Below are 10,123 nucleotides of genomic sequence, written 5' to 3'. Positions count from 1 at the left end.
GTGTGGGCGAGCACAGACTCGAGCCCAGGTGTCTAGCTGCTCCTGGAACACTGGCTCTCGCTGCGCAGGGCGGGTAGGGCTTTCTGCTGTTACTTCTGCAAATATTCTTTGTATGTCATTTATTTTGCCTCCTGCTGTTTCATTGACACCTATTAATCCTACATTGTTTCTTTTTACCTCATCTTGCTGTTGAATTGATTTTTCCTGGTTCATTGTTATTTTTTTTTTTTTTATTTTAAAGAGTAAAAGAAGGATAACATAATAATGGGGGAGCTTACCAAATTACAGGCAAAGTGGTAGGAAATTATCAATGGTTATTGTTTTACATATTGTTATCTACAAGATAGTTTCTCAAGAAAACAAATAGACAAATAATAGTGAGTTACAAACAAAAGAGGTAAGAGATTATCAATAGTCGTACTATACTTTGGTATCTTCAAAGTGGCTTCTAAAGAAAATAAATAGAGCTATGCACGAGTGACCTATTGAATAATCATTAACTACCCTCAATCGTTGTTGTAGGAAACACATAATAATAAACATGCATCCATTTACAAAATAGGATAGGAACAATACAAACATTACAGAGTTATGGATAGATTAGTAGGAAAATATCAGTGGCTGCTGTAATCTGCTGTAATACGTGGTGGTATCTTCAAAGTGGTTTCTCAGGAAGACAGATATGCAAGAAGGATCAAACAAGTAGTTACAGCCTAAGGGTTGTCAAAAATAGCATATTGCCTCCTCACCGGTGACTCCTGTCACTGAGGTGCAACAGCTGGAAGGAAGGCTAGGATTGAAAAGAAGGACCAAGAGACTTGCACCTGTGTCTAGCAACAGGCTGTTTTCTTGTTCCTCCATAGTCATGATTACCCAGGGCTCCTCCATGGGGATGACAGTCTGGCCAGAAGGAGAAGGTAGAGTATGCCCCAGGCTCTCTCATTCCTGTTGGACTAACTGGTAGGATGAGTCTGAGCTGTGGAGCCTCTGCTTCAGAGGACAGACTGATCTCCAGTGGTCACCTTTGCATTCAGGGCATGGCCCATGGGGCCTCTTAGGGCAGTTTCATTGTTAATTTTAAGAGATCCTTTCATGATCCTTAGTTGCCATGCTGTCTTCAAGATCTGAAATTCTATCTTCAGCTTCATTCAAGCTGTTTTGCCAGCTTTTGATGGAAGTTTTGATTTCTTGGATATCTTTTAAAATCTGTTTCATGCATTGTAGCTCTTTCTTTATATTGTTCATTTAACATTTCCATCAGTTGCTCATCTATTTTTTTTATATATTTCTTTTTTAGATGTGCTGAGTAATTCTTTTGTTATTGTTGTCATTTCATTTTTTACCTGAGAGATTATTTCTGATCTGATTTCTTCTGTGGCCTGATGGAGTTGTTTCTTTACTTCCATTGCAATCATTTCAGCAATTTCAGGTGTGTGATTACCAAGTTCTCCTATATCAATGCCTCCTAGACTAGTTCTGAGTGGGGTGGAGTTCTGAGATTGAATTTTGATCCTTCATCTTGTCATTTTTGATGCCAGAGGCAGAGTACCCAGTCTCACTCTTCCCTGGCAGCTCACCAAAGGTCACTAGCACCCTAGTTTTCCTGGTGATCAGACTTCTTCTCAGTGGCCCCAGAGATGGGCTGCTCAGTCTGGGTTCACCAAGTAGTTGGTGGAGTGTACCCAGTTCTCCCAGGTCTCAGACATGAACCATGAAGTCAGTGGATAGCAGACTGCCTGGTCTAGAGTGTCCAGGCAACTATAGGTGCTTGCAGGATGCAGACGTGGACTGCAATGGTGGTGTGATCATGGGCCACCTGGTCCAGTGTCCCCAGGCAGCTCATTGTGCACACAGGGCCCAGACACAGACTGCAATGGGGGCAGGACCACAGGTGGCCTGGTCTACTGTCTCCCAGAAGTTGATGGGGGTGTACCTAGCTCTCTGGGTGCTCAGCTGTGAACTGCAATGGCAGCAGATCATGGATTGCCTGGTCCAGTGCCCCAGGCAGCTCAGGGGGCATGCAGGACCCAGATACAGATTGCACTGATGGTGTGATCATGGACTGCCTGGTCCAGCGTCCCCAGGCAGCTCAGGATGTGCACTGAGTCTAGAAGTGGACTGCGATGTCAGTGGATTGCAGTCCACCTGATCTGGAAATTACAAATTTTATATGATATTCACTAGAATTCTCTTTAACCAACTTCTAGTCCCAAATGTCTTGAGTGCAAGGACTTGTACTGGTCAAATGGCTCCTGGATGAGGGACTTCCTTGACCTGGAGAGGACTAAAGCTTCCTCAGGTGTCTAAGCAGGTGGTATGGAATTTGGCCACCTTGTGCAGGACTTCCCTGTGAAGCCCCCCTTCTTGGGGTGGTTTTCTAGAAGCTTTCGGTGTAGTCAGCAACCTAGAAGATGTTATTCCCTCATTAGATGGAGACCTAATCCTCCTCATCCCATCAGAGATTTTCCCACCCTCCATTTGGCCCTCCAGGTGCTGCTCTGCAAATAACCTTGTGTTACACTGGGGACATGTCTCCTTTGGGCTCTCAGTCCCTTGGTATAATTGGGAGGCCAATTCTCTCAGCCACTGCATTAGCATAGAGATTCTAACTACAATGGACAGTTTCTTCCTCCGGCATCTCACCTCACCATTTGTTCTCAGAAAAACACCTGGTTATCACTTTGGGGTCAGAGGTGGGTTCTGAGGGTTTTGAGTCATTAGGGAAGGCCAAGGTCAAGTGCTTTTCCAAAGTGCCTGGATGTCAATAATGAGTTACATAAAGTGCCTCATTCTCTCCAAACAGCTCAGAGGTTGCTCCCCTGATATCTTCTGTAGACCTCCCTACCCACACAAGTGTGCCCAGGTACTCTCTTCCTGTGCTTTCTGTGTCTCTGCAGCTAGACTCATGGGTTGAATCATCTTGTTGGTTTACCATTGGGGATGGCAAGCTTCTAGACAGCAGGGCTCACATTGTTCTCTCTTGATCCCAGCATGAGCAAGAAACATTTGCCCTGTAATGTGCAACTGGATCAGATTGGCTCCCAAAGCAGGCACCTTCTCCTTGCTTTCTGGAAATGGTCAGGTACACTGATACATATCCTCGTGTATAGGCACAACTTGGTAGGTGGAGGGAGAGGACCATAAGAACTGAGAGGAAGAGAGGTGAGAGATGACCATGCTATTGAGATACCCAAATAAGATTAAACAGTTAAGTCTCTCAGAGTGCAGTCAAGATCAAAGGGCAGGAGATCCCAAAGCCATCATCCAGTCATGTGGATTATATCAGATGAGCAAAGTTATCTTGCCATTATCAGTGTTGGATAAACACAACAAAAACTTGTGTGAGCTGAGCTTTAATGAAATGATTGAAATGCCATGACTCCTAAGCCTACTCACTGAGAGGTCATTACACAATGCTTTTCTGTGTCAGAGTTTAGCATTATACGTCTATTGGCAGGGTGCCAAGGATATCATGAGGAATACTCCAGGAGAGGAAGAACATGGTCTTTTCTTTTTGAAGGATGCATACCTCATTTCCACAGAATAGAAGTCTGGCCATGGAGCAGAAAGCCTGCTGGTCCTCACTGTTACTTCTGGTCAGGGGATTCCCCAGGATATGCTCTGTAGTCTGGGTGCAGTGATAACTGGATTTCCAGGAGGCTCATGGCTGTAAGCATCAATACAGCGGGCTAAATGTTAAATGGTCTGGCTTCCTGGGGAAAAGCCACTACCTAGATGTAGCAGAGGTAGTGAGAACTTCCAAGAATCTGATATATCAAGTCAATTATGAAACACCAGACTTTAAACCCACCAGGGAAAAATGTAATCATTTTTTAAAGAAAGAACAGACGTTTGTCCTGGGGCAGAGAGAATGAGTAAGAAGTAAATAATTTATATTGGATTCTAAATTTGCTGGGCAGCATCAGTGCAAGGTCTGTGCACACCTTAGTTCAATAACTGTCAGATAACAATGCAATCAAAGTCCTGATGTGTGTGGGGGCTGGGCAGCAGGCTCATATGAAGTTTTAGTCCAAATTCACATCCTTCTTCTCAGGAGGAAATAGCTATTTTCTTTTTTTTTTTTTTTTTTTTTTTTTTTTTGGTTTTTCTCCGGTACCGGGAACCGAACTCACGAGCTTGCGCTTGCCAGGCAGGCGCTTTTGCCGCTGAGCTAAACCCCCAGCCCCCGGAAATAGCTATTTTCAAGCAAGTTTTAGGGCAGTCATCTGGCCCTGGCCTGACCATTCTTTAGGAATCTCTGCAAGTGCTTCTGTCAGACTGTAGAGTCACAGCCCAGAAGGAAACAGACCTCATGGGGCATTCTTCCTCAGGGTAGAGATTTGGGTTGGTATAATGTTTGGGAAATTATCTTTTGAAACGGCATCTGTCATCAGCTAGTAAATAGTTATGTCCGAGGGTCCCGTAAGATGTTTGTTGGAATATGTGTTTGCTTACAGAAATAATGCCATCAATGGACTTGCGTTATGGGCCCAACACAGAGACAGACCTGCATACAGATGCTGATCTGTGAGCAGAGATCTCATGTGTGAAGAAGGGCTGCTCAGATCCCTCTGTTAGGATGGTGAGAGGGATGGATACTTCTGGCATTCACTCAGGAAGCCACTCAGCTGCAGAGAAAATAATGAGAGGGTCACTTTGAGGCATGTACTATCTCAGACACTACTATGGCTTGTATTTAGATGTCCCCACAAAGCCTAAAGCAGTCATAGGTGGCTGGATCTAAAGTATGTGATGCTGGAACTGATTCATGGTGCAATGCTAGGCTCAAGGGCACTACGATTAAAGGTGTTAGTGCTACCTGCCCTAAGTAGTCTGGATAAAATAAAAAGGGCAGAAAGATACTATGAAGGTCCCTTTGCTGTTTTGGCCATCTTGGGGGTGTCATGAACTGTTATCTGTGATGGTCAAGGTACCCTTCCCTGGAGCCACCTGATTAAGGACTGAAACCTTTACATACTATGAGTTAGATAAACCTCTCCCTCTTTAATTTTGGGTGTTGGGTATTTTGTCTCGGCAAGGAGAAAAGTAGCTAAGACAGACACTTTATTTATTCATTCAGCATTCCACATGTGTCTACTGTGTGCCAAGCGCAATTTTAGGACCTTAGAAGCTGTCCAGGAGGAGTTGACATTTTTAGAATAAGACCCTATAAATAACTTGTTCACATAATAATTTAAATACAGACCTAAAACAGGAAGAAAATATTGATGGTATATTCTGAGGTTAAACCACAGTGGCAGAGTCAGACATTATGGGGAAAAAATTTGTGGTACTATTAAATGAACCCAGGAGCATGTAACTATGGAGTCCCCAGTCCCTTTTATTTTGGGGCACAGTCTTGCTAAGTTGGCAAATTTGGGTTCAAATTTGACAATCCTTCTGACTCAGCCTCTTGCGTAAAACAAAACAATGTGTGAATATGTGTGCATGTGTGTATGTGTCTGTAGGAGTATGCATCTGTTTGCATGTAAACATGCAGGGAAAAGTCTGGAAGGATTAACTTCAAACAGACAACCCTGCCTGTGAATTGCAGCAGGGGCAGGGGGCTTGAGAGAACAGGAACATTTTGCTTGTAACTTTATGCACTTTTATAGTTGGATTTATTTTACAAGGACGATCTATTATGTTTATTTCCATTGGTTATTCTTCCTTGTTGATGTTGGCATAATAAAATATAAAACTGACCATTTCAATCATTCCTAAACATACATTCAGTAGCTTTAAGTACTTTCACTCTGGTGTGTAACCATCACCACTGTTCATCTGTTGAACTCTTTCCATCTTGTAAAACTGAAACCCTGTCCCCACTGAACACCAACACTTCACTCTTCCCTGACCCCATTCTAGGTTCAAGGCTCTTGTAATCACGTTCCTCTTCCTGTCTCTATGATGTCAACTGTTCTAAATATCCAAGATAAGAACAATCATACAGCATCTGTCCCTTTGTGACTGACCTATTTCACATGGCATGTCAGGGTCATCTGGTGTCAGAATTCCCTTCCTTTTTAAGGCTGAATCCTATTCCATTGCATGTAGGGACCACAATTGGTTTATCTGTTTTTCTTTCTGTAAACACTTGGGTGGCTTCCACTTTGTAGCTGTTATGAATAGTGTGTATACATAGATGTGCAGATATCTCTTCAAGCCCTGCTTTAAAGTTCCTGAGGACATACTCAGAAGAGGAGTTGCTGGATCATATGGTACTATATACTATGTTTGACTTTTGGAGAACAACCACACTGTTTTTCACAGAGGCTATAATATTTTACGTTCCCACTAGCAATGCAGAAGCGTTCCAAATTATCCACTTCATCACCAAAACTTGTGATTATTTTCTTTAATGAAAAGCCATCTTAATGTGCATAAAGTGGTATCTATTCCTTTTATAATTTTTAGATATCTCATAAATGTGTTGGCAGCACTGAGGAGTTGAACCCAGGGATTCACACAAGAAAGTATTCTATCAAGGAGCCACATACTCAGATCTGTTTTTAAATTTTATTTTGAGACAGGTCTTGTTAAATTGCTCAGTCTGGCCTGGAACTCATGATCTTTCTCCCTCAGCTTCCTGCATAGTTGGGATTACAGGTATACACCGACAGACCTGGATATATAATCCTATAATTTAAAAAAAATCAAATAATCTTTCTCATTTGTTTGAAATTATAATAGTAATTCATAGTCATTGTAAAAATGCTGTCTACACACAAATGTCTGTAAAGTCACTTCCCTAAATGTAGTTTCTCACATGTTATAAGTTGGCTTGGTGTATGCTCTTCCAGACCATTTTTTTTCTTCAATCAGATTTTATTGGTACATTTTAGATCTACATAATTGTTATGGTTGATACATTGTGTCAACTTGGGGAGTCTAGAGTTTTGGCTAAGTGACTCAGCAGTTCTGCATCTTGGGGTGAAAAGGACCTGCATTTACTCTGCTGGGATGTTGTTTATTGTGTTAATTTGAGAAGTTTAGAAGGTTAACTATGTAGCGCAGAAGGGGTTCAGGGTGCTTACTTTGTATTCAACCTGAGCCTGTGCAAGAGGCAGGCAGGCAGAGGGTGTGGGTGTAGAGGACGACCTCCACCTCCCCAGAGCGGGTAGACTGCATTAAAAGAAAGGAATTGAGGAAGGACTGGCTGCTGGTTCTTCAGAGGAGCTCGGGTCTTTGCCTTCAGCTTGGCCGTCTCCTGGCTTCTGGTGTAGACGGTTGGGGTTCCGTCTGGAACTCCTCAGCATTATGGTGTTGGCTCTCCGGCCTTCATCGTAGATTCTTCAGCATTCTGTCATAGACCCATCAGCCTTTTGATACGGACTTGCATGGACGCTACAGTGAGCTCCAGGCCTGGGGCTGGGCTCTTCAATGTCCTCATTCAACTCTGTAGCTGACCATTGTAAGCCAAACTTGTAATTTCTTGCACATTTGCTTATCTTGTATTATATGTTCCTCTAGTAAACCCTGACTGATACAATAATGATCACATTCATCATAGAGAATTTGTGCTTGCATCTTATATAACTTGATTCTTTTTTTCCCATTCCCCTACCCTCCCTGTAACCCCTCCTCCCCTCCTCATTTACAAAAGCTTTGTTTCCATTTTTCCTTCTTTTCTCACTTTGTTTTACTTTTGCCTTCTTATCTTTCCCCATTTAAACATATTCTTCTGATTTCACAATACCTAAAATACATATTGGTCCTTATTTACACTTTCAGTTTCTCACACTGGAGAAATAATATGGTATTTACACATGTGTGTCTGATTTGTTTCACTTAATAGTATGGTCTCAAGGTGTATCCATTTACCTATAAGTATCTTAAGCTTATCCTTCTTTATGGCAGAGTAGCACACCATTGTATAAAAAAACCTCACATCTTTATCCATCCACCAGTTGATGGGCATTTGGGCTGTTCCTTTACTATGCTTTTATATTTGTAATTTTAAAAGAAATTAAAAGCAACTATTTTATGATTACTGTTTTGCAACATTTCTTTTCAATTATGATACTATAAACATTTTTCCATAGCAACTCTTGTAAATGTGCTTATTTAAATAGCTGCATAATGTGCCATGGTCTAAATGTGTCCTCCAAAAGTCATACATCAACCCCAATGCAATACTCTTAAGTGGTGATCAAGTCATAAGAGCATGGTGCTCATGTATGGGGCTAGTGACCATCTAGAAGAGCTTGCAGGGTCATACCACTCATCCCTTCTGCCTGCTGCCATGTGAGCATTTGTCTCCTTTAGAGGAGGCAGCAAAAAGGCAGGCTTTGGAAGGAAAGACAACAGCCCCCACAAGACACAGCAACTGCTGGGGACTTGATCTTGGACTTCCCAGCCTCTAGCACTGTGAGATGTGGATGTCCACTGTCTGTAAAGAACCTGATCTCAGGTGTTTTGTTACAGCAGCATATTGTGTCCTGCAGACAGACCCTGATTTATTCATCCATTCCATACTGAAAGAAATTTAGAATGTTTAGACCATTTTTTCAACAAGTAGTATTTCCATGAACATTCTAGAAGGCTGTCACTTTGTATTTCTGTTGTTTCCTAGAAATGTAGTTCTTGGGTCAAGCATTATGCATTTCAAAAATCTTGACAGATTAAACCTATTGTCTTCTGATGGCAGTGTCTATTCACCAGTAATGCTGTGCAGCACCACAAAACCTTAGCAGCATCAAATAAAATACACCCCTCATTCCCGTGTTGGGGTGATGGGATGGCAGCTGTGCAGATTGTGGCTGGCTTGGTGTGTGTCTATAGATTGGCTGCGCCTGGTGACAGGGGCCCAGGCCCCTGGCTAGGGTAATGGCTCCTTGTGCTCTGCTCCACATGTGTGTTCTCCACTGGGAGCCTGGATGGGTTCTCTCAGGGGCAAGTTTGATCACACACTTGTAAAGGCCTTACTTGATGGCACCCCATAGGCAACTCACATGGGTGAGCATGGAGACTCACAGGGTTACAGGGTAAAGGGCATAAATTAATGAGAGGTGAAGAACTGAGGATATTTATGCCATAGTGTGAACTTATTTATAGTACCTCTAATATTAAATAAGAACAATTATTTCACTGTGGGCTTACCAACATAGGATATTATCAATTAAAAAATTTTGCTAACTTGATAATCTAAAACCATATTAATCTTTGCTTTCATGTCTATTTGTGAATTTTTTCTTCATTTATTTTCATATTTTTCTTTCTTCTCCTTTTCTTTTTTTAACTGGGGATTGAATCCAGGGCCTTCACAATGAACTATATTCCTGTCATTTATATTTTTTATTTTGAGACAAGCTCTCACTGCGTTGCCCAAGTTGGGCTTGAACTGTGTTATGGTTTGTGTTTAGATGTACCCCAAAGTCTCATACAGTCATGGGGGACAGGCTTTTTCAGAGGTAGCTGAATCTAGAGTTGATGGCTGATTCATAGAGCAATGCTGAGATGAAGAGTGCTGGGATTAAGGCTGGATGATTGCTCTCAGTTATCTAAAGAAAAATTTTGATACAAATTATCTAGGTAGCTTCTTAAATCCCTATTTCGCCATTTCACCCAAGAAAGTTAAATTATTTCCTTTGTATTTTTACTGAAGAATTTTATAATAAAATGTTGTTCAACTTTGTCCTTAACAGAACCAAAATCTAACACTGGAAATTAATTCTATCACTTCTTGTGTTAGTAGATGTTTCTAACAAAACCTACTGTACCGTTTTTACCTAAAAACCTTATTCTAGGCTGTGTATTTGGTCATGTTCTGTCAGGCCATTTTGAGTGAACTAACTAATCAAGTTAGAAAAAAAAAAATAAATGAGTTTAGATGCAGCTCTGCTCTATGTAGCCTACTCCAAACACTTCATCTTGTCTGTGGCAGGGCATGGCATGATCTGGGGACAGCTACAGGGGCTAGCAATAGAACTTTCAGTTAAGAGTCAAAAGCAAAGATGGAATATTCCAGTGAAAAGGAAAATTTAAAAAAGAACACTATCAGTATTTATAGACATAATAATTTTCCTGCTAGAAAGAAAAGGAAATCAAATGATAATAATGCAATTTCTGTAGCAAAGTTGTAAAATAAATGGTAGGATGAATTTTTAAAATTCATTTGCAC

The sequence above is a fragment of the Chinchilla lanigera genome, unplaced genomic scaffold, assembly GCF_000276665.1.
Source record: "Chinchilla lanigera isolate Chin_1 unplaced genomic scaffold, ChiLan1.0 scaffold00091, whole genome shotgun sequence".
NCBI lineage: Eukaryota > Metazoa > Chordata > Mammalia > Rodentia > Chinchillidae > Chinchilla > Chinchilla lanigera.
The sequence above is the reverse complement of the archived record's forward strand: the minus strand, read 5'-3'. Positions refer to the sequence as shown.